This window comes from Leuresthes tenuis, unplaced genomic scaffold, assembly GCF_036924035.1.
Source record: "Leuresthes tenuis unplaced genomic scaffold, fLeuTen1.0.hap1 SCAF_47, whole genome shotgun sequence".
Taxonomy (NCBI): domain Eukaryota; kingdom Metazoa; phylum Chordata; class Actinopteri; order Atheriniformes; family Atherinopsidae; genus Leuresthes; species Leuresthes tenuis.
Window position 1 is genome coordinate 9,859 of NW_027325401.1, and position 24,524 is coordinate 34,382.

A 24,524-nucleotide genomic window follows, 5' to 3' on the forward strand; every position below is an offset into this window, starting at 1 on the left:
TTCATGTTTTCTAGCAATTATTGATGGACATTTAGACCTTCTTGCAGCTGAACACAACCTCTCCCGATTTTGATTATGTATGGACCGGCATTTTTACCTTTTCTAACACATTTTTCAGCAATTATGGTTGGAGATTCACACCTACTCACAGCCGAACAACTCCGCTACCGCATTTGATGGTGTATAGTCGGGCATTCTCACCCTTTCTCATCAGCTTTTTGCAAATTATGATCTGACATTCACACCTACTTGCAGTCGAACAGCTCTGCTCCTGCTTTTGATTATGTATGGTTGGATATTCTAACCTTTTCTTAACTGCTTTTTACAAACTTTGGTTGGACGTTCACACCTTCTTGTAGCCGAACACATGCACTCCTGCTTTTGATGATGTATGGTTGGGCATTCGCACCTTTTTTTTACCCATTTTTCAGGTATTATGGGTGGACATTCACACCTTCTTGCAGCTGAACACCTCCTCTCCCACTTATGATCATGTGTGGTTTGATTTTCGAAAATTTTCTTTCATGTTTTCTAGCAATTATTGATGGACATTTAGACCGTCTTACAGCGGAACACCTCCTCTCCCGCTTATGATCATGTACGGTTTGATATTCGAAAATTTACTTTCTTGTTTTAAAGCAATTATTGATGGACATTCAAACCTTCTTTTTGATGGTGTATAGTCGGGCTTTCGAGCCTTTTCTTCCCGGTTTTTACAAACCATGGTCGGACTTTCACACCTTCTTGTAGCCGAACAACTGCGCTCCTGCTATTGATTGTGTACAGTCGGGTATTTTAACCTTTTCTTACCCGCTTTTTACCAACTATGGTCGGACATTCACACCGTCTTACAGCGGAACACCTCTGCTCCCGCTTTTGATGGTGTATAGTCGGGCATTCGAACCTTTTCTTACCCGCTTTTTACAAACTATGGTGGGACATTCAAACCTTCTTGTATCCGAAAACCTCCGCTCCCTCTTTTGATGGTGTATGTTCGGGTATTCAAACCTTTTCTTACCCGCTTTTTCCAAACTATGGTCGGCTATTCACAGCTTCCTCTCCACCATACTTGTATGGTTGGATATTCACACCCACTTGCATCCGAAGACCTCTGCCCCAAATTTTTTTGATATTTAGTCGGACATTCGCACCTTACCCGCTTTTGGCAAACTATGGCCTTCTTGCAGCCAAACACCTCTGATCTCGCATTTGATGATGTAAGGTTTGGCATTCAGACCTTGTTTCACCTGCTTTTCACCAAATATAGTCGGACATTCACACCTTCTTGCAGCCGAACACTTCCGCTCCACCTTTTAGTGTTCTATCACACCTTTTTTTCACAGCATTTTATACATTATGGTCGGAAATTTTGACATCTGCCTTACATGTAACAGATTAGCGGTTTAGCAGTTTTAATTTAGTTTGAGTGAAGGAATTCATTTTATAGCAAAATCCGAAATCGTGAAGAACTCATGAAAGTAAGCTTATTCTCGGATTCCTGAAACTTTAGATTTGCTATTTCTTTTACTGCAAAGTACAACGTTGGTTTTTTTGTTTAAATCTTTCAAGACATGGTAAATATGATTTTTATATATATAATAAATATATTTATTTCTGTTTACAATATATGACATGTAATAGAACTGAACCGGACCGGGGGACAAGGAAAGAAGAAGAAGAAGAAGAGGAAAGAAGAGAAAAACAGAACATACATCGCATACAACACAGCTGTGGATATAGATGACCTGAGACGACATGATAATACATCAACTGCTTAGCGATCATGCTACTGGACTAATGAATGTGGTTGTGTGTGTGTGAGAACATGCAACACCCATGGCACAGGACCTACATGATAACCGTGCTTAGTTATGAGTGTATAAGCGTACAGGGCCACAATCCACAGCCCCCCCAAGCAATCAGAAGCAGGCAGAGAAGGCCACAAGACCCAGGCCACCAGCAGCCCCCACAGAGCACAGAACCCAGGAAGCCCACCGCAGGGGCAACCACGCATCCACCCAGAAGACTGCAGAGGAAGCCCCCGGAAAGAGCCCCCATAAGCATAGGGCAGAGGCCTTCCGGGAGCCAGGGGCAACAGCCCACCGACGTCGCCAGGCCCCAGCCGCCCAGACATGGGCCGTGTACTGGATCCGGGCCCCAGGAGCCCGAGCGCCCCCAAACCCCCCGGCAGAGGCCCCACCCAATACCCAGGAGGGCCAAGCGCCCCAGACAGCCACACAGTGGGTCAGTGCCTGCCCCAGCACCCCTGGCCAAGTGCCCTGGGAGTCAAGACGTGCCCACAGGTGGGTGAAGTCGCGAGCAGCGGAGAGAGGCCACGCCGCCCCCCCCATCGGGAGAAGCACAGGCAGGCCAGGCGACAGCAAGTCCAAGATCCAGGCCCAATCATTACCACACACACTTTCATGTCCCATACATCCACACGTCCTCCCTCCCTCGACTCCGCTGGGGTGTAGTGCAGCGGGCACACCAGGGGGCCAGCAGCCCCCCAGCCACCACAGACCCCAAACCAGCAGAACAATTAATTAATCCTCCTGGCCCCTCCCGCCCCGAGCAGCAACCAGGAAGCAGGGGTGTGCGAAGAAGACCCCTCCCCTCACCCTTCTGGCTCTTCAATATTTTCTAATAGTGAGCAATTAAAATTGAGGGGCAGCCAAACTTGTAGAACTGGGAGCGTGGCCCTCTGGGCAGCCTACATACCCAAAGAGCCCCGCCCACCAGATGCCACTCAGTGTAACCACCCCCCAAGACCTAATGTGTGTGTGTGAGTGTGTTTGATAAGTAGTAATGTCTAAGGTGTAATTAAAACAGGGGTGGGAACTGCAGAGGGCAACTACTGCAGAGTCCACTACACCCCACCGAACACACACGCCCCCAAAACCCTTCATGTGTGAGTGTGTGCTGTGTACAGGAGCCAGAAGGGAGAGGGGTATGGGGATATACACTGGGGGCAGCCAGGGACTGGCTGCAATAGGCATCCCTGCTACCAGGGAGCCAACACAGGACAGGAGGGCCTGATGTCCACCAGGCTCGGGGCCTGCAGCGACCATATTCTGGGAGCTACTGTACCCCCAGAAGGTACCCATCCCGCCCCACCCCACTCAACCCAACCCCACTCCGGAGGACCTCTACAAAAAACAAACAAACAACAACAAAAAACAAACAAACAAACCACCCGGTCACACCAGTCGCAGCAGCCCGGGCCTGAGACCCACCATCACCCAGGCCCCCCCAGGCCCCCCCTCAACAGGTGCGCTCTTGTGAAAAAGCAAACAGCGGCAGCAACAAAAACACAACGGGAACACCGTATTGAGGCTTTGTTCTGACCGCTCATTTGGTATGGCGTTTCTTTCAAGCAATTCTCCCGGTTAGCCCGCACTCGGCTCGCTCCCAGAGCCGTGTTAAAGTCTACTTCGCATTCACTCTCTTTTCTCCGCAGACTAAAAGAAAGTTTCATCTTGGGCTCCCTGAAACTTGCATCCTGCACCGCTGTTTGCTTTTTCACAAGAGTAGAGAAGAGCGCACCGTTCCCAGCGGCACTGCAGTACGGGGTCAATGCTTGGAGTGAACGGAGCAAGCTAATTTTTCAACTCCTATTGCTAAAAATCCATTTAATATGTAGTCCTCGTAGAGAGGACATATCAGATATTAAACTGATAAGAACAGATACTACACTTGATCTTAGCCAAAAGGCCGAGAAGCGACAACTGTCCACTGGTTCACGTCCGAGGGCCCTTCCTGGCACAATGCGCACTTGTCCGCTAACACCCCTGTTCTTTTTATGGCCATAGGTGGCCAGAGTGTCACTTTGCACCTCCGCCCACCTGCTGCACTGAGCACTCTTCAGCCCTTTTAAATGGTATAACTTTGCACTCCCGCACGCTCCAGCAAGCACCATTCAAGCAACAACTTTGCACTCCAGCTTCGAACATCGGCACAGTCGCAACAAGTAAGGCGACTCTACTCAGAGAAGTCACTCTGCACAGTAACAAGATTTCTTTTGCACAGACAGAAAGGGCTTCACCCGCAAAGGTAAAGCCTGCCAAAAATAGAAACAACTCATTAGTGCTGCTCTCCACAGATGTCTTTAGTAAAAGGCGAAAGACTTGTACGTTATGAAGAGAAACCAGAGTACGATTATCCGTCACTGCGGGAGCAGGGCATCAGGCTAGTTGGCATAGCCACCTTCCCCATGGTGAGCTTTGCTTGGTTGAGACGCTTGCCCCCCCCCACCCCCCCCACCCCCTTGCTCCTCGGCTGACCAAGTAGGAACAATCGGGCCCTATTCGATGGCTGCCTTGTCTTTTACTCTGTGCAAAAGACAAGGCAGCAACAAAAACACCACGGGAAAACCGTATTGAGGCTTTGTTCTGACCGCTCATTCGGTGTCGCGTTTCTTTCAAGCAATTCTCCCGGTTAGCCCACACTCGGCTCGCTCCCAGAGCCGTGTTAAAGTCTACTTCGCATTCACTCTCTTTTCTCAGCAGACTCTTGGGATTTTATCTATAAAATGAATTCCTTCACTCAAACTATGTTAAAACTGCTTTGTCCTTCATATTTACCATGTCTAGAAAGATTTAAACAAAAAAAAAACAACGTTGTACTTTGCAGTAAAAGAAAGAGCAAATCTAAAGTTTCAGGAATCCGAGAATAAGCTTACTTTCATGAGTTCTTCACGATTCCGGATTTTGCTATAAAATGAATTCCTTCACTCAAACTAAATTAAAACTGCTAAACCGCTAATCTGTTACATGTAAGGCAGATGTCAAATTCACCGAAATAGGATCTAAGGGTATTCGGCCAATCGAGCTGTAGCAGCTTTGGTAAAAGAGTATAAGTTGAAGAGTTTGTGAATAAAGGTGTGCGCACACATAGTGAGCTGTAGGAAAATAGGCAGGGAGCAATGCCGGCTGGGGTATATGTTCTTGTATGTTGTCTGACTGTTTGATTTGAATGTGTTGTGTAAGTGTCCTGTTGAATGTTACATGTTTGGGCTTTGACACTTCACTGTGGTTGTTAACTGTGTGGTGTGTCCTGAAATGTTATAGGTTTGGGCTGTGTGACATGCTTAATGCTTGTCAGTAGCTACCCACTTATTCATATATAGCAACTGACAACATAAGAAGTCTGGACATACTTTGATAGTAGTTGTAGAAGTATCCTTATTGATAATAGATAAACTAATTCATAGTGATAGAACAGTAGATGAACAGGTGCCTGCACATGTCTCACGAAAATAAAATGGGTGTATGATTGCTGACGGCAGAGCAATACTGCCAAACTTATGAGTTCTTGTGGCAAACTTGATTCAGTGTCTTGACGTGTATACGCTGTTTCGCTGACTTGATTGTCACAAGAAACAAAGTGTGTTTGATAAGATCCGACCATTTTATTACGGGAGGATCAGTATGTATGGATTCTGATGTGACTGATAAACCCATTCGTATCGTAAGCATAATCTAATACGTGAGACAACGCCCTGGCACACAATCAAAAAAAAAAGAGAGAGCGGTTTTGTGTCCCCACAGTCCATAATGTAGAAAAGAGAGAAAAAAAGCCTTTCTGATTTGGTGTGTGTAATCACAGTGCAGAGTGTAGAGAAAAGAGAGAAAAGAAAGCCGTTTTGGTGTCACGGGTGTTGTGACTTACACACACACATTTCTGAATTGAGAAAGGAAATTATTTTAGAGGAAGCACTAGAGTTTAGATCCCACATTTGTTGATAGGCATTCATTTATTTCTTCACTTCTGATGAAGTTTCAACAATAAACAACAAACTTTGTATTATGAGAAAGAACCAGACTCATTCTTCAGGAATCCGAAAATAAGCTCTATTTTACGAGTTATGCACGAATTCGGATTCTCCAATAAAACGAATTCCTTAACTCTAACCAAGTTAAGACTGCTTTGTCCTTCATATTTATTCATGTCTAATCAAGTTTCAACGATAAACAACGTTGTACTTTGTAGAATGAGAAAGAACTTCTTCAGCAATAAGCATCTCTCGACATATGACGAAATACAGATTTTGCTATAAAATTAATTCCTTCTATCAGCCTGACTTAAAACTGTTTGTCCTCCTTATTTATCCACTTCAAATCAAGTTTCAACAATTAAAAAAATTTTGTAGTTTGAGACAAAACAACTTCATCTTAAGCAATCAGTAGGGTAAGAAAGGGTAAGAAAAGGTGCAAATGCCAACCATACATCACTAAAAGGTGGAGCGGAAGTATTCGGCTGCAAGTAGGTGCGAATGCCTGACAATGTATGATTAAAAGAGGGAGCGGAGGTTTTCGGCTGCAAGGTCTGAATGTCCAACCATAATTTGTAAAAACTGGGGAAGAAAAGGCTCGAAAGCCCGACTATACACCATCAAAAGCGGGAGCGGAGGTGTTCGGCTGCAAGTAGGTGTGAATGTTCGACCATAATTTGTAAAAAGCGGGTAAGAAAAGGTTTGAATGCCCGACTATATATTAACCAAAGCAGGAGGAGAGGTCTTTACAACCATTTACAACCATAATCTATAAAATGCGGTGAAAAAAAAGGTGTGAATACCCCATAGAACACTAAAAGGTAGAGCGGAAGTGTTCGGCTGCAAGAAGGTGTGAATGTCTGACCATAGTTTGTAAAAAGCGGGTAAGAAAAGGTTCGAATGCCCGAACATACACCATCAAAGGAGGGAGCGGAGGTGTTCTGCTGTAAGAAGGTGTGAATGTCCGACCATAGTTGGCAAAAAGCAGGTAAGAAAAGGTTAAAATACCCGATTGTACACAATCAATAGCGGGAGCAGAGTTGTTCCACTACTAAAAGGTGTGAAAGTCCGACCATGGTTTGTAAAAAGCGGGTAAGAAAAGGTGTGAATGCCCGACAATGTATGATCAAAAGAGGGAGAGGAGGTTTTCGGCTGAAACAAGGTCTGAATGTCCATCCATATTTTGTAAAAATCTGGGAAGAAAAGGCTCGAAAGCCCGACTATACACCTTCAACAGCTGGAGCGGAGGTGTTCAGCTGCAAGAAGGTCTGAATGTCCATCAATAATTGCTAGAAAACATGGAAGAGAATTTTCAAATATCAAACCGCACATGATCATAAGCGGGAGAGGAGGTGTTCAAATGCAAGAAGGTGTGAATGTCCACCCATAATTACTGCAAAATGGGTAAGAAAAGGTACGAATGCCCAACCATACATGATCCTAACAGGGAGCGGAGGTGTTTGGCTGCGACAAGGTGTGTATGTACACCCATAATTAATGAAAAGCGGGCAACAAGTAGGTTTGAATACCCATCATCAAAAGCAGGAGTGGATGTGTTCGGCTACAAGAAGGTTTGAATGTCTGACCATAGTTTGTAAAAAGCGGGTAAGAAAAGGTTCGAATGCCCGAACATACACCATCAAAGGAGGGAGCGGAGGTGTTCCGCTGTAAGAAGGTGTGAATGTCCAACCATAATTGGCAAAAAGCAGGTAAGAAAAGGTTAAAATACCCTATTGTACACAATCAATAGCGGGAGCAGAGTTGTTCCGCTACTAAAAGGTGTGAAAGTCCGACCATGAATTGTAAAAAGCGGGTAAGAAAAGGTGCGAATGCCCGACAATGTATGATCAAAAAAGGGAGCGGAGGTTTTCGGCTGAAAGAAGGTCTGAATGTCCATCCATAATTTGTAAAAATCGGGGAAGAAAAGGCTCGAAAGCCCGACTATACACCATCAACAGCTGGAGCGGAGGTGTTCAGCTGCAAGAAGGTCTGAATGTCCATCAATAATTGCTAGAAAACATGGAAGAGAATTTTCGAATATCAAACCGCACATGATCATAAGCGGGAGAGGAGGTGTTAAAATGCAAAAAGGTGTGAATATCCACCCATAATTACTGCAAAATGGGTAAGAAAAGGTACGAATGCCCAACCATACATCATCAAAAGCAGGAGTGGATGTGTTCGGCTACAAGAAGGTTTTAATGTCCGACCATAGTTTGTAAAAAACGGGTAAGAAAAGGTTTGAATGCCCGAACATACACCATCAAAAGAGGGAGCGGAGGTGTTCCACTGTAAGAAGGTGTGAATGTCTGACCATAGTTGGTAAAAAGCGGGTAAGAAAAGGTGAAAATACCCGACTGTACACAATCAATAGCGGGAGCGGAGTTGTTCGGCTACTAAAAGGTGTGAAAGTCCGACCCTGGTTTGTAAAAAGCGGGTAAGAGAAGGTGCGAATGCCCGACAATGTATGATCAAAAGAGGGAGCGGAGGTTTTCGGCTGCAAGAAGGTCTGAATGTCCAACAATAATTTTGTAAAAACCGGGGAAGAAAAGGCTCGAAAGCCCGACTATACATCATCAAAAGCGGGAGCGGAGGTGTTCAGCTGCAAGAAGGTCTGAATGTCCATCAATAATTGCTAGAAAAAATGAAAGAAAATTTTCGAATATCAAACCACACATCATCATAAGCGGGAGAGGAGGTGTTCAGCTGCAAGAAGGTGTGAATGTCCGACCATAGTTTGTAAAAAATGGGTAAGAAAAGGTGCGAATGCTCAACCATACATCATCAAAAGCAGGAGTGGATGTGTTCGGCTAAAAGAAGGTTTGAATGTCCGACCATAGTTCGTAAAATGCGGGTAAGAAAAGGTTCGAATGCCCGAACATACACCATCAAAAGAGGGAGCGGAGGTGTTCCGCTGTAAGACGGTGTGAATGTCCAACAATAGTTGGTATAAAGCGGCTAAGAAAAGGTTAAAATACCCGACTGTACACAATCAATAGCGGGAGCGGAGTTGTTCGGCTACAAGAAGGTGTGAAAGTCCGACCATGGTTTGTAAAAAGTGGGTAAGAAAAGGTTCGAATGCCCGAATATATACCATCAAAAGCGGAAGCGGAGGTGTTCGGCTGCAAGAAGGTGTGAATGTCCGACCAAAGTTTGTAAAAAGCAGTGAAGAAAAGTTTCGAATATCCAACCAAACATAATCAAAAGCGGGAGCGGAAGTGTTCGGCTGTGAGTAGGTGTGAATGTCAAACCATAATTGCTGAAAAATGTGTTAGAAAAGACTAGAATGCCGGACCATACATCATCAAAAGCGGGAAAAGTGGTGTTCGGCTGCAAGTAGGTGTGAATGTCCAGCCATAATTACTCACAAACCGGTAAGAAAAGGTAGTATTGCCAGACCATACATTATCAAAACAGGGAGCGGAGGTGGTTCAGCTGCAAGGTGTGAATGTCTGACTAAAGTTTATAAAAAGCGGGTAAGACAAGGTGCGAATGCCTGACAATGTATGATCAAATGAGGGAGCGGAGGTTTTCGGCTGCAAGGTCTGAATGTACAACCATAATTTGTAAAAACTGGGGAAGAAAAGGCTCGAAAGCCCGACTATACACCATCAAAAGCGGGAGCGGAGGTGTTCGGCTGCAAGTAGGTGTGAATGTTCGACCATAATTTGTAAAAAGCGGGTAAGAAAAGGTTTGAATGCCCGACTATATATTAACAAAAGCAGGAGGAGAGGTCTTCGGATAAGAGTGGGTGAGAATTTCCAACCATAATCAATAAAATGCGGTGAAAAAAAAGGTGTGAATACCCCATAGAACACTAAAAGGTGGAGCAGAAGTGTTTGGCTGCAAGAAGGTGTGACTGTTCGACTATATTTGGTGAAAAGCAGGTGAAGCAAGGTCTGAATGCCCAACCTTACATCATCAAAAACGAGATCAGAGGTGTTTGGCTGCAAGAAGGCCATAGTTTGCCAAAAGCGGGTAAGCTGCGAATGACCGACTAAATATCAACAAAAGTGGGGGCGGAGGTCTTCGGATGCAAGTGGGTGTGAATATCCCACCATACAAGTATGGTGGAGAGGAAGCTGTGAATGGCCGACCATAGTAAAAAGCGGGTGAGAAAAGGTGCGAATGTCCAATCATACATGATCAAAACAGGGAGCGGAGGTGTTTGGCTGCGACAAGGTGTGTATGTCCACCCATAATTAATGAAAAGCGGGCAACAAGTAGGTTTGAATACCCATCATCAAAAGCAGGAGTGGATGTGTTCGGCTACAAGAAGGTTTGAATGTCTGACCATAGTTTGTAAAAAGCGGGTAAGAAAAGGTTCGAGTGCCCGAACATACACCATCAAAAGAGGGAGCGGAGGTGTTCCGCTGTAAGATGGTGTGAATGTCCAACAATAGTTGGTAAAAAGCGGGTAAGAAAAGGTTAAAATACCCGACTGTACACAATCAATAGCGGGAGCGGAGTTGTTCGGCTACAAGAAGGTGTGAAAGTCCGACCATGGTTTGTAAAAAGCGGGTAAGAAAAGGTGCGAATGCCCGACAATGTATGATCAAAAGAGGGAGTGGAGGTTTTCGGCTGCAAGAAGGTCTGAATGTCCAACCATAATTTGTAAAAACCGGGGAAGAAAAGGCTCGAAAGCCCGACTATACACCATCAAAAGTGGGAGCGGAGGTGTTCAGCTCCAAGACGGTGTTCAGCTTCAAGACGGTCTGAATGTCCATCAATAATTGCTAGAAAACATGAAAGAAAATTTTCGAATATCAAACTGCACATGATCATAAGCAGGAGAGGAGGTGTTCAGCTGCAAGAAGGTGTGAATGTCTACCCATAATTACTGAAAAATGGGTAAGAAAAGGTGCGAATGCCTAACCATACATCATCAAAAGAGGGAGCGGAGGTGTTCCGCTGTAAGACGGTGTGAATGTCCGACCATAGATGGTAAAAAGCGGGTAAGAAAAGGTTAAATTACCCGACTGTACACAATCAAAAGAGGGAGCGGAGTTGTTCAGCTAAGAGAAGGTGTGAAAGTCCGACCTTGGTTTGTAAAAAGCGGGTAAGAAAAGGTTCGAATGCCCGAATATACACCATCAAAAGCGGAAGCGGAGGTGTTCGGCTGCAAGATATTGTGAACGTCCGACCAAAGTTTGTAAAAAGCAGTTAAGAAAAGGTTTGAATATCTAACCAAACATAAGAATGAGTCTTTTCCGCTGTAGAATGCCCGACTATAGACCATCAAATGCGGGAGCGGAGGTGTTCGGCTCTGAGTAGGTGTGAATGTCCGACCATAATTGCTGAAGAATGTGTTAGAAAAGGTAAGAATGCTGGACCGAACATCATCAAAAGCGGTAGAGGTGGTGTTCGGCTGCAAAAAGGTGTGACTGTTCGACTAAAGTTTGTAAAAAGTGGGTAAGACAAGGTGCGAATGCCTGACAATGTATGATCAAAAGCGGGAGCGGAGGTGTTCAGCTGCAAGAAGGTCTACATGTCCATCAATAATTGCTAGAAAACATGAAAGAAACTTTTCGAAAATGAAACCGCACATGATCATAAGTGGGATAGGAGGTGTTCAGCTGCAAGGTGTGAATGTCCACCCATAATTCCTGAAAAATGGGCAAAAAAAAGGTGTGAATGCCCAACCATACATCATCAAAAGCAGGAGTGGAAGTGTTCGGCTACAAGAAGGTGTGAACGTCCAACCAAAATATGTAAAAAGCAGTTAAGAAAAGGTTCGAATATCCAACCAAACATAATCAAAAGCGGGAGCAGAGCTGTTCGACTGCAAGTAGGTGTGAATGTCAGAGAATAATTTGCAAAAAGCTGATGAGAAAGGGTGAGAAATCCCGACTATACACCATCAAATGCGGGAGCGGAGTTGTTCGGCTGTGAGTAGGTGTGATTCTCCAACCATAATTGCTGAAAAATGTGTTAGAAAAGGTAAGAATGCCGGTCCATACATCATCAAAAGCGGGAGAGGTGGTGTTCGGCTGCAAGTAGGTGTGAATGTCCATTAATAATTGCTTTAAAACATGAAAGAAATTCGAATATCAAACCTTACATGATCATTAGCGGGAGAGGAGGTGTTCAGCTGCAAGAAGATGTGAATATCCACCCATAATTACTGAAAAATGGGTAGGAAAAGATGCGAATGTCCAACCATAAATCATCAAAAGCAGGAGTGGAGTTGTTCAGCTACAAGAAGGTATGAAAGTCCAACCATGGTTTGTAAAAAGCGGGTAAGAGAAGGTTCGAATACCCGAATATATACCATCAAAAGCGGAAGCCGGGGTGTTCGGCTGCAAGAACGTGTGAACGTCCGACCATAGTTTGTAAAAAGCAGTTAAGAAAAGGTTTGAATATCCAACCGAACATAATCAAAAGCGGGAGCAGAGTTGTTCGACTGCAAGTAGGTGTGAATGTCAGATCATAATTGCTGAAAAATGTGATAGAAAAGACTAGAATGCCGGACAATACATCATCAAAAGCGGGAGAGGTGGTTTTTCGGCTGCAAGTAGGTGTGAATGTCCAGCCATAATTACTCACAAACGGGGGAAGAAAAGGTAGTATTTCCAGACCACACATGATCAAAACAGGGAATGGAGGTGGTTCAGCTGCAAGGTGTGAATGTCTGACTAAAGTTTGTAAAAACCGTGTAAGACAAGGGGCGAATGCCCGACAATGTATGATCAAAAGAGGGAGCGGAGGTTTTCGGCTGCAAGGTCTGAATGTCCAACCATAATTTGTAAAAATCGGGGAAGAAAAGGCTCGAAAGCCCGACTATACACCATCAAAAGCGGGAGCAGAGGTGTTCAGGTGCAAGAAGGTCTGAATGTCCGACCAATAATTACTGAAAAATGGGTAAGAAAAGGTGCGAATGCCAAATCATACATCATCAAAAGCAGGAGCGGATGTGTTCGGCTACAAGAAGGTTTGAATGTCCAACCATAGTAAGTAATAGGTGGGTAAGAAAAGGCTCGAATGCCCAACTATACACCATCAAAAGCGGAAGCGGAGGTGTTCGGCTGCAAGACGGTGTGAACGTCCAACCAAAGTTTGTAAAAAGCATTAAGAAAAGGTTCGAATATCCAACCGAACATAATCAAAAGCGGGAGCAGAGCTGTTCGACTGCAAGTAGGTGTGAATATCAGATCATAATTTGCAAAAAGCTGATGAGAAAGGGTGAGAATGCCCGACTATACACTGTCAAATGTGGGAACGGAGGTGTTCGTCTGTGAGTAGGTGTGAATGTCCGACCATAATTGCTGAAAAATGTGTTAGAAAAGGTAAGAATGCCGGACCATATATCATCAAAAGCGGGAGAGGTTGTGTTCGGCTGCAAGAAGGTGTGAATGTCCAGCCATAATTACTCACAAACGGGTAAGAAAAGGTACTATTGCCAGACCATATATGATCAAAACAGGGAGCGGAGGTGGTTCAGCTGCAAGAAGGTTTGAATGTCCGACTAAAGTTTGTAAAAAGCGGGTAAGACAAGGTGTGAATGCCCGACAATGTATGATCAAAAGAGGAGCGGAGGTTTTCGGCTGCAAGAAGGTCTGAATGTCCACCCATAATTACTGAAAAATGGGTAAGAAAAGGTGCGAAAGCCCAACCGCACATGATCATAAGTGGATGAGAAGGTGTTCGACTCCAAGTAGGTGTGAATGTAAGATCATAATTTGTAAAAAGCGGGTAAGAAAAGGTAAGAATGCCCAACCATAAATTATCAAAAGCGGCAGCAGAGTTTCGGCTGGTATTTATCAATGTCTAGATAGATTTCAACAAAAAACAACGTTGTACTTTGCAGTAAAAGAAAGTGCAAATCAAAAGTTTTAGGAATCCGAGAATAAGCTTATTTTCATGAGTTCTGCACGATTTTGGATTTTATGTATAAAATGAATTTCTTCACGCAAACTAAGTTAACACTGCTTTGTCCTTCATATGTATCCATTTCTACATATATTTCAAACATAAACTTCCTCATATTACCCTGAATGAGAAAGAGCCACACTTGTGATTAAGCCATACCTCCCTTTTGAGGAGTTCTGCATGATTTGGGATTTTATCTATAAAATTAATTCCTTCACTCAAACTATGTTAAAACGGCTTTTACCTTCATATTTATCAATGTCTCGATAGATTTAAACAAAAAAACAACGTTGTACTTTGCAATAAAAGAAAGAGCAAATCAAAAGTTTTAGGAATCCGAGAATAAGCTTATTTTCATGAGTTCTGCACGATTTCGGATTTTATGTATAAAATGAATTCATTCACTCAAACCAAGTTAAAACTGCTTTTTCCTTCATATTTATCAATGTCTAGATCGACTTCAACAAAGAACAACATTGTATTTTGCAGTAGAAGAAAGAGCAAAACTGAAGGATCAGGAATCCGAGAATAAGCTTCTTTTCATACGTTCTGCATGATTTGGGATTTTATGTATAAAATGAATTCCTTCACTCAAACTAAGTTAACACTGCTTTGTCCTTCATATGTACCCATTTCTACATATATTTCAAGCATAAACTTCCTCATACTACCCTGAATGAGAAAGAACCACACTTGTGATTAAGCCATACGCCCCTTTTGAGGAGTTCTGCATGATTTGGGATTTTATCTATAAAATCAATTCCTTCACTCAAACTATGTTAAAACGGCTTTTACCTTCATATTTATCAATGTCTCGATAGATTTAAACAAAAAAACAACGTTGTACTTTGCAGTAAAAGAAAGAGCCAATCAAAAGTTTTAGGAATCCGAGAATAAGCTTATTTTCATGAGTTCTGCACGATTTCGGATTTTATGTATAAAATGAATTCATTCACTCAAACCAAGTTAAAACTGCCTTTTCCTTCATATTTATCAATGTCTAGATCGACTTCAACAAAGAACAACATTGTATTTTGCAGTAGAAGAAAGAGCAACACTGAAGGATCAGGAATCCGAGAATAAGCTTATTTTCTTATGGGCAAGTGGGAACTGCTTTGTCCTTCATATTTATCAATGTGTAGATGGATTTCAACTTCTTCTACTGCAAAGTCCAATGTTTTTCTTTGTAGAAGTCAATCTAGACATTGATGAATATGGAAGGACAAAGCAGTTTTAACTTGGTTAAAAACCATGGTCGGACTTTCACACCTTCTTGTAGCCGAACACCTCCGCTCCCGCTATTGATTGTGTACAGTCGGGTATTTTAACCTTTTCTTACCCGCTTTTTACCAACAATGGTCGGACATAGTTACAGCTTACAGCGGAACACCTCCGCTCCTGCTTTTTATGGTGTATAGTCGGGCATTCGAACCTTTTCTTACCCGCTATTTACAAACTATGGTAGGACATTCAAACCTTCGTGTATCCGAAAACCTCCGCTCTCTCTTTTGATCATACATTGTCAGACATTCACACCTTTTCTTACCCGCTTTTTACAAACCATGGTCGGACTGTCACACCTTCTTGTAGCCGAACACATCCGCTCCCGCTATTGATTGTGTACAGTCGGGTATTTTAACCTTTTCTTACCCGCTTTTTACCAAGTATGGTCGGACATTCACACCTTCGTACAGCGGAACACCTCCGCTCCCTCTTTTGATGGTGTATGTTCGGGCACTCGAACCTTTTCTTACCCGCTTTTTACAAACTATGGTCAGACATTCAAACCTTCTTGTAGCCGAACACATCCACTCCTGCTTTTGATGATGGGTATTCAAACCTACTTGTTGCCCGCTTTTCATTAATTATGGGTGGACATACACACCTTGTCGCAGCCAAACACCTCCGCTTCCTGTTTTGATCATGTATGATTGGACATTCGCACCTTTTCTCACCCGCTTTTTACTATGGTCGGCCATTCACAGCTTCCTCTCCACCATACTTGTATGGTGGGATATTCACACCCACTTGCATCCAAAGACCTCCGCCCCCACTTTTGTTGATATTTAGTCGGTCATTCGCAGCTTACCCGCTTTTGGCAAACTATGGCCTTCTTTCAGCCAAACACCTCTGATCTCGTTTTTGATGATGTAAGGTTGGGCATTCAGACCTTGCTTCACCTGCTTTTCACCAAATATAGTCGAACAGTCACACCTTCTTGCAGCCGAACACTTCTGCTCCACCTTTTAGTGTTCTATGGGGTATTCACACCTTTTTTTTCACCTTATTTTATTGATTATGGTTGGAAATTCTCACCCACTCTTATCCGAAGACCTCTCCTCCTGCTTTTGTTAATATATAGTCGGGTTTCAAACCTTTTCTTACCCGCTTTTTACAAATTATGGTCGAACATTCACACCTACTTGCAGCCGAACACCTCCGCTCCCGCTTTTGATGGTGTATAGTCGGGCTTTCGAGCCTTTTCTTACCCGCTTTTTACAAACTATGGTCAGACATTCAAACCTTCTTGTAGCCGAACACATCCACTCCTGCTTTTGATGATGGGTATTCAAACCTACTTGTTGCCCGCTTTTCATTAATTATGGGTGGACATACACACCTTGTCGCAGCCAAACACCTCCGCTTCCTGTTTTGATCATGTATGATTGGACATTCGCACCTTTTCTCACCCGCTTTTTACTATGGTCGGCCATTCACAGCTTCCTCTCCACCATACTTGTATGGTGGGATATTCACACCCACTTGCATCCGAAGACCTCCGCCCCCACTTTTGTTGATATTTAGTCGGTCATTCGCAGCGTACCCGCTTTTGGCAAACTATGGCCTTCTTTCAGCCAAACACCTCTGATCTCGTTTTTGATGATGTAAGGTTGGGCATTCAGACCTTGCTTCACCTGCTTTTCACCAAATATAGTCGAACAGTCACACCTTCTTGCAGCCGAACACTTCTGCTCCACCTTTTAGTGTTCTATGGGGTATTCACACCTTTTTTTTCACCTTATTTTATTGATTATGGTTGGAAATTCTCACCCACTCTTATCCGAAGACCTCTCCTCCTGCTTTTGTTAATATATAGTCGGGTTTCAAACCTTTTCTTACCCGCTTTTTACAAATTATGGTCGAACATTCACACCTACTTGCAGCCGAACACCTCCGCTCCCGCTTTTGATGGTGTATAGTCGGGCTTTCGAGCCTTTTCTTCCCCGGTTTTTACAAATTATGGTTGTACATTCAGACCTTGCAGCCGAAAACCTCCGCTCCCTCATTTGATCATACATTGTCAGGCATTCGCACCTTGTCTTACCCGCTTTTTATAAACTTTAGTCAGACATTCACACCTTGCAGCTGAACCACCTCCGCTCCCTGTTTTGATAATGTATGGTCTGGCAATACTACCTTTTCTTACCGGTTTGTGAGTAATTATGGCTGGACATTCACTCCTACTTGCAGCCGAACACCACTTTTCCCACTTTTGATGATGTATGGTCAAGGATTCTAGTCTTTTCTAACACATTCTTCAGCAATTATGGTTTGATATTCACACCTACTCACAGCCGAACACTTCCGCTCCCGCATTTGATGGTGTATAGTCGGGCATTCTCACCCTTTCTCATCAGCTTTTTGCAAATTATGATCTGACATTCACACCTACTTGCAGTCGAACAGCTCTGCTCCCGCTTTTGATTATGTTTGGTTGGATATTCGAAACTTTTCTTCACTGCTTTTTACAAACTTTGGTCGGACGTTCACACCTTCTTGCAGCCGAACACCTCAGCTTCCGCTTTTGATGGTATATATTCGGGCATTCAAACCTTTTCTTACCCGCTTTTTACAAACCATGGTCGGACTTTCACACCTTCTTGTAGCCGAACAACTCCGCTCCCTCTTTTGATGGTGTATGTTCGGGCATTCGAACCTTTTCTTACCCACATTTTACGAACTATGGTCGGACATTCATACCTTCTTTTAGCCGAACACATCCACTCCTGCTTTTGATGATGTATGGTTGAGCATTCGCACCTTTTCTTACCCATTTTTTACAAACTATGGTCGGACATTCACACCTTCTTGCAGCTGAACACCTCCTCTCCCGCTTATGATGATGTGTGGTTTGATATTCGAAAATTTTCTTTCATGTTTTCTAGCAATTATTGATGGACATTCAGACCTTCTTGCAGCTGAACACCTCCGCTCCCGCTTTTGATGATGTATAGTCGGGCTTTCGAGCCTTTTCTTCCCCGGTTTTTACAAAATTATTGTTGGACATTCAGACCTTCTTGCAGCCGAAAACCTCCGCTCCCTCTTTTGATCATACATTGTCGGGCATTCGCACCTTCTCTTACCCGCTTTTTACAAACCAGGGTCGGACTTTCACACCTTTTAGTAGCCGAACAACTCCGCTCCCGCTATTGATTGTGTACAGTCGGGTATTTTCACCTTTTCTTACCCGCTTTTTACCAACTATGGTCAGACATTCACACCTTCTTACAGTGGAACACCTCCGCTCCCTCTTTTGATGGTGTATGTTCGGGCATTCGAACCTTTTCTAACCCGCTTTTTACAAACTATGGTCGGACATTAAAACCTTCTTGTAGCCGAACACATCCACTCCTGCTTTTGATGATGTATGGTTGGGCATTCGTACCTTTTCTTACCCATTTTGCAGTAATTATGGGTGGACATTCACACCTTTTTGCATTTTAACACCTCCTCTCCCGCTTATGATCATGTGCGGTTTGATATTCGAAAATTCTCTTCCATGTTTTCTAGCAATTATTGATGGACATTCAGACCTTCTTGCAGCTGAACACCTCCGCTCCAGCTGTTGATGGTGTATAGTCGGGCTTTCGAGCCTTTTCTTCCCCGATTTTTACAAACTATGGTCAGACATTCAAACCTTCTTGTAGCCGAACACATCCACTCCTGCTTTTGATGATGGGTATTCAAACCTACTTGTTGCCCGCTTTTCATTAATTATGGGTGGACATACACACCTTGTCGCAGCCAAACACCTCCGCTTCCTGTTTTGATCATGTATGATTGGACATTCGCACCTTTTCTCACCCGCTTTTTACTATGGTCGGCCATTCACAGCTTCCTCTCCACCATACTTGTATGGTGGGATATTCACACCCACTTGCATCCGAAGACCTCCGCCCCCACTTTTGTTGATATTTAGTCGGTCATTCGCAGCTTACCCGCTTTTGGCAAACTATGGCCTTCTTTCAGCCAAACACCTCTGATCTCGTTTTTGATGATGTAAGGTTGGGCATTCAGACCTTGCTTCACCTGCTTTTCACCAAATATAGTCGAACAGTCACACCTTCTTGCAGCCGAACACTTCTGCTCCACCTTTTAGTGTTCTATGGGGTATTCACACCTTTTTTTTCACCTTATTTTATTGATTATGGTTGGAAATTCTCACCCACTCTTATCCGAAGACCTCTCCTCCTGCTTTTGTTAATATATAGTCGGGTTTCAAACCTTTTCTTACCCGCTTTTTACAAATTATGGTCGAACATTCACACCTACTTGCAGCCGAACACCTCCGCTCCCGCTTTTGATGGTGTATAGTCGGGCTTTCGAGCCTTTTCTTCCCCGGTTTTTACAAATTATGGTTGTACATTCAGACCTTGCAGCCGAAAACCTCCGCTCCCTCATTTGATCATACATTGTCAGGCATTCGCACCTTGTCTTACCCGCTTTTTATAAACTTTAGTCAGACATTCACACCTTGCAGCTGAACCACCTCCGCTCCCTGTTTTGATAATGTATGGTCTGGCAATACTACCTTTTCTTACCGGTTTGTGAGTAATTATGGCTGGACATTCACTCCTACTTGCAGCCGAACACCACTTTTCCCACTTTTGATGATGTATGGTCAAGGATTCTAGTCTTTTCTAACACATTCTTCAGCAATTATGGTTTGATATTCACACCTACTCACAGCCGAACACTTCCGCTCCCGCATTTGATGGTGTATAGTCGGGCATTCTCACCCTTTCTCATCAGCTTTTTGCAAATTATGATCTGACATTCACACCTACTTGCAGTCGAACAGCTCTGCTCCCGCTTTTGATTATGTTTGGTTGGATATTCGAAACTTTTCTTCACTGCTTTTTACAAACTTTGGTCGGACGTTCACACCTTCTTGCAGCCGAACACCTCAGCTTCCGCTTTTGATGGTATATATTCGGGCATTCGAACCTTTTCTTACCCGCTTTTTACAAACCATGGTCGGACTTTCACACCTTCTTGTAGCCGAACAACTCCGCTCCCTCTTTTGATGGTGTATGTTCGGGCATTCGAACCTTTTCTTACCCGCATTTTACGAACTATGGTCGGACATTCATACCTTCTTTTAGCCGAACACATCCACTCCTGCTTTTGATGATGTATGGTTGAGCATTCGCACCTTTTCTTACCCATTTTTTACAAACTATGGTCGGACATTCACACCTTCTTGCAGCTGAACACCTCCTCTCCCGCTTATGATGATGTGTGGTTTGATATTCGAAAATTTTCTTTCATGTTTTCTAGCAATTATTGATGGACATTCAGACCTTCTTGCAGCTGAACACCTCCGCTCCCGCTTTTGATGATGTATAGTCGGGCTTTCGAGCCTTTTCTTCCCCGGTTTTTACAAAATTATTGTTGGACATTCAGACCTTCTTGCAGCCGAAAACCTCCGCTCCCTCTTTTGATCATACATTGTCGGGCATTCGCACCTTCTCTTACCCGCTTTTTACAAACCAGGGTCGGACTTTCACACCTTTTAGTAGCCGAACAACTCCGCTCCCGCTATTGATTGTGTACAGTCGGGTATTTTCACCTTTTCTTACCCGCTTTTTACCAACTATGGTCAGACATTCACACCTTCTTACAGTGGAACACCTCCGCTCCCTCTTTTGATGGTGTATGTTCGGGCATTCGAACCTTTTCTAACCCGCTTTTTACAAACTATGGTCGGACATTAAAACCTTCTTGTAGCCGAACACATCCACTCCTGCTTTTGATGATGTATGGTTGGGCATTCGTACCTTTTCTTACCCATTTTGCAGTAATTATGGGTGGACATTCACACCTTTTTGCATTTTAACACCTCCTCTCCCGCTTATGATCATGTGCGGTTTGATATTCGAAAATTCTCTTCCATGTTTTCTAGCAATTATTGATGGACATTCAGACCTTCTTGCAGCTGAACACCTCCGCTCCAGCTGTTGATGGTGTATAGTCGGGCTTTCGAGCCTTTTCTTCCCCGATTTTTACAAATTATGGATGGACATTCAGACCTTCTTTCAGCCGAAAACCTCCACTCCCTCTTTTGATCATACATTGTCGGGCATTCGCACCTTTTCTTACCCGCTTTTTACAATTCATGGTCGGACTTTCACACCTTTTAGTAGCGGAACAACTCTGCTCCCGCTATTGATTGTGTACAATAGGGTATTTTAACCTTTTCTTACCTGCCTTTTGCCAATTATGGTTGGACATTCACACCTTCTTACAGCGGAACACCTCCGCTCCCTCCTTTGATGGTGTATGTTCGGGCATTCGAACCTTTTCTTACCCGCTTTTTACAAACTATGGTCAGACATTCAAACCTTCTTGTAGCCGAACACATCCACTCCTGCTTTTGATGATGGGTATTCAAACCTACTTGTTGCCCGCTTTTCATTAATTATGGGTGGACATACACACCTTGTCGCAGCCAAACACCTCCGCTCCCTGTGAGGATCATGTATGGTTGGGCATTCGTACCTTTTCTTACCCATTTTGCAGTAATTATGAGTGGACATTCACACCTTCTTGCATTTGAACACCTCCTCTCCCGCTTATGATCATGTGCGGTTTGATATTCGAAAATTCTCTTCCATGTTTTCTAGCAATTATTGATGGACATTCAGACCTTCTTGCAGCTGAACACCTCCGCTCCAGCTGTTGATGGTGTATAGTCGGGCTTTCGAGCCTTTTCTTCCCAGATTTTTACAAAATATGGATGGACATTCAGACGTTGTTTCAGCCGAAAACCTCCGCTCCCTCTTTTGATCATACATTGTCGGGCATTCGCACCTTTTCTTACCCGCTTTTTACAAACCATGGTCGGACTTTCACACCTTTTAGTAGTGGAACAACTCTGCTCCCGCTATTGATTGTGTACAATCGGGTATTTTAACCTTTTCTTACCTGCTTTTTGCCAACTATGGTCGGACATTCACACCTTCTTACAGCGGAACACCTCCGCTCCCTCCTTTGATGGTGTATGTTCGGGCATTCGAACCTTTTCTTACCCGCTTTTTACAAACTATGGTCAGACATTCACACCTTCTTGCAACACCTCCGCTCCCGCTTTTGATGGTGTATAGTCGGGCTTTCGAGCCTTTTCTTCCCCGGTTTTTACAAATTATGGTTGGACATTCAGACCTTGCAGCCGAAAACCTCCGCTCCCTCTTTTGATCATACATATTCAGGCATTCGCACCTACTTGCAGCCGAATACTTCCGCTCCACCTTTTAGTGATGTATGGTTGGCATTTGCACCTTTTCTTACCCTTTCTTACCCTACTGATTGCTTAAGATTAAGTTGTTTTTTCTCAAACTACAACATTTTTTTAATTGTTGAAACTTGATTTGAAGTGGATAAATAAGGAGGACAAACAGTTTTAAGTCAGGCTGATAGAAGGAATTAATTTTATAGCAAAATCTGTATTTCGTCATATGTCGAGAGATGCTTATTGCTGAAGAAGTTCTTTCTCATTCTACAAAGTACAACGTTGTTTATCGTTGAAACTTGATTAGACATGAATAAATATGAAGGACAAAGCAGTCTTAACTTGGTTAGAGTTAAGGAATTCGTTTTATAGGAGAATCCGAATTCGTGCATAACTCGTAAAATAGAGCTTATTTTCGGATTCCTGAAGAATGAGTCTGGTTCTTTCTCATAATACAAAGTTTGTTGTTTATTGTTGAAACTTCATCAGAAGTGAAGAAATAAATGAATGCCTATCAACAAATGTGGGATCTAAACTCTAGTGCTTCCTCTAAAATAATTTCCTTTCTCAATTCAGAAATGTGTGTGTGTAAGTCACAACACCCGTGACACCAAAACGGCTTTCTTTTCTCTCTTTTCTCTACACTCTGCACTGTGAGCACACACACCAAATCAGAAAGGCTTTTTTCTCTCTTTTCTACATTATGGACTGTGGGGACACAAAACCGCTCTCTCTTTTTTTTTTTGATTGTGTGCCAGGGCGTTGTCTCACGTATTAGATTATGCTTACGATACGAATGGGTTTATCAGTCACATCAGAATCCATACATACTGATACTCCCGTAATAAAATGGTCGGATCTTATCAAACACACTTTGTTTCTTGTGACAATCAAGTCAGCGAAACAGCGTATACACGTCAAGACACTGAATCAAGTTTGCCACAAGAACTCATAAGTTTGGCAGTATTGCTCTGCCGTCAGCAATCATACACCCATTTTATTTTCGTGAGACATGTGCAGGCACCTGTTCATCTACTGTTCTATCACTATGAATTAGTTTATCTATTATCAATAAGGATACTTCTACAACTACTATCAAAGTATGTCCAGACTTCTTATGTTGTCAGTTGCTATATATGAATAAGTGGGTAGCTACTGACAAACATTAAGCATGTCACACAGCCCAAACATATAACATTTCAGGACACACCACACAGTTAACAACCACATTGAAGTGTCAAAGCCCAAACATGTAACATTCAACAGGACACTTACACAACACATTCAAATCAAACAGTCAGACAACATACAAGAACATATACCCCAGCCGGCATTGCTCCCTGCCTATTTTCCTACAGCTCACTATGTGTGCGCACACCTTTATTCACAAACTCTTCAACTTATACTCTTTTACCAAAGCTGCTACAGCTCGATTGGCCGAATACCCTTAGATCCTATTTCGGTGAATTTGACATCTGCCTTACATGTAACAGATTAGCGGTTTAGCAGTTTTAATTTAGTTTGAGTGAAGGAATTCATTTTATAGCAAAATCCGAAATCGTGAAGAACTCATGAAAGTAAGCTTATTCTCGGATTCCTGAAACTTTAGATTTGCTCTTTCTTTTACTGCAAAGTACAACGTTGTTTTTTTTTGTTTAAATCTTTCTAGACATGGTAAATATGAAGGACAAAGCAGTTTTAACATAGTTTGAGTGAAGGAATTCATTTTATAGATAAAATCCCAAGAGTCTGCTGAGAAAAGAGAGTGAATGCGAAGTAGACTTTAACACGGCTCTGGGAGCGAGCCGAGTGTGGGCTAACCGGGAGAATTGCTTGAAAGAAACGCGACACCGAATGAGCGGTCAGAACAAAGCCTCAATACGGTGTTCCCGTGGTGTTTTTGTTGCTGCCTTGTCGATTGCACAGGGGCAAGCGTTTCAACCAAGCAACGCTCACCATCGGGAAGGTGGCTATGGCAACTAGCCTGATGCCCTGCTCCCGCAGTGACGGATAATCGTACTCTGGTTTCTCTTCATAACATACAAGTCTTTTGCCTTTTACTAAAGACTTTCGTGGAGAGCAGCACTAATGAGTTGTTTCTATTTTTGGCAGGCTTTACCTTTGCGGGTGAAGCCCTTTCTGTCTGTGCAAAAGAAATCTTGTTACTGTGCAGAGTGACTTCTCTGAGTAGAGTCGCCTTACTTGTTGCGATTGTGCCGATGTTCGAAGCTGGAGTGCAAAGTTGTTGCTTGAATGGTGCTTGCTGGAGCATGCGGGAGTGCAAAGTTATACCATTTAAAAGGGCTGAAGAGTGCTCAGTGCAGCGGGTGGGCGGAGGTGCAACGTGACACTCTGGCCACCTATGGCCATAAA

General features: G+C 43.4%; 3 non-coding genes across 3 annotated transcripts; 1 reads left to right on the forward strand and 2 right to left on the reverse strand.

Annotated features, from left to right (window-relative positions):
* Positions 1–3,532: 3,532 nt before the first annotated feature.
* LOC140285541 (U2 spliceosomal RNA) lies at positions 3,533–3,723 on the reverse strand. Its single transcript, XR_011910557.1, has one exon. It is a non-coding gene; the product is annotated as a U2 spliceosomal RNA (small nuclear RNA).
* Positions 3,724–4,039: 316 nt separating this feature from the next.
* LOC140285526 (U5 spliceosomal RNA) lies at positions 4,040–4,153 on the reverse strand. Its single transcript, XR_011910543.1, has one exon. It is a non-coding gene; the product is annotated as a U5 spliceosomal RNA (small nuclear RNA).
* Positions 4,154–24,167: 20,014 nt separating this feature from the next.
* Positions 24,168–24,281, forward strand: LOC140285521 (U5 spliceosomal RNA). Its single transcript, XR_011910540.1, has one exon. It is a non-coding gene; the product is annotated as a U5 spliceosomal RNA (small nuclear RNA).
* Positions 24,282–24,524: the final 243 nt, after the last annotated feature.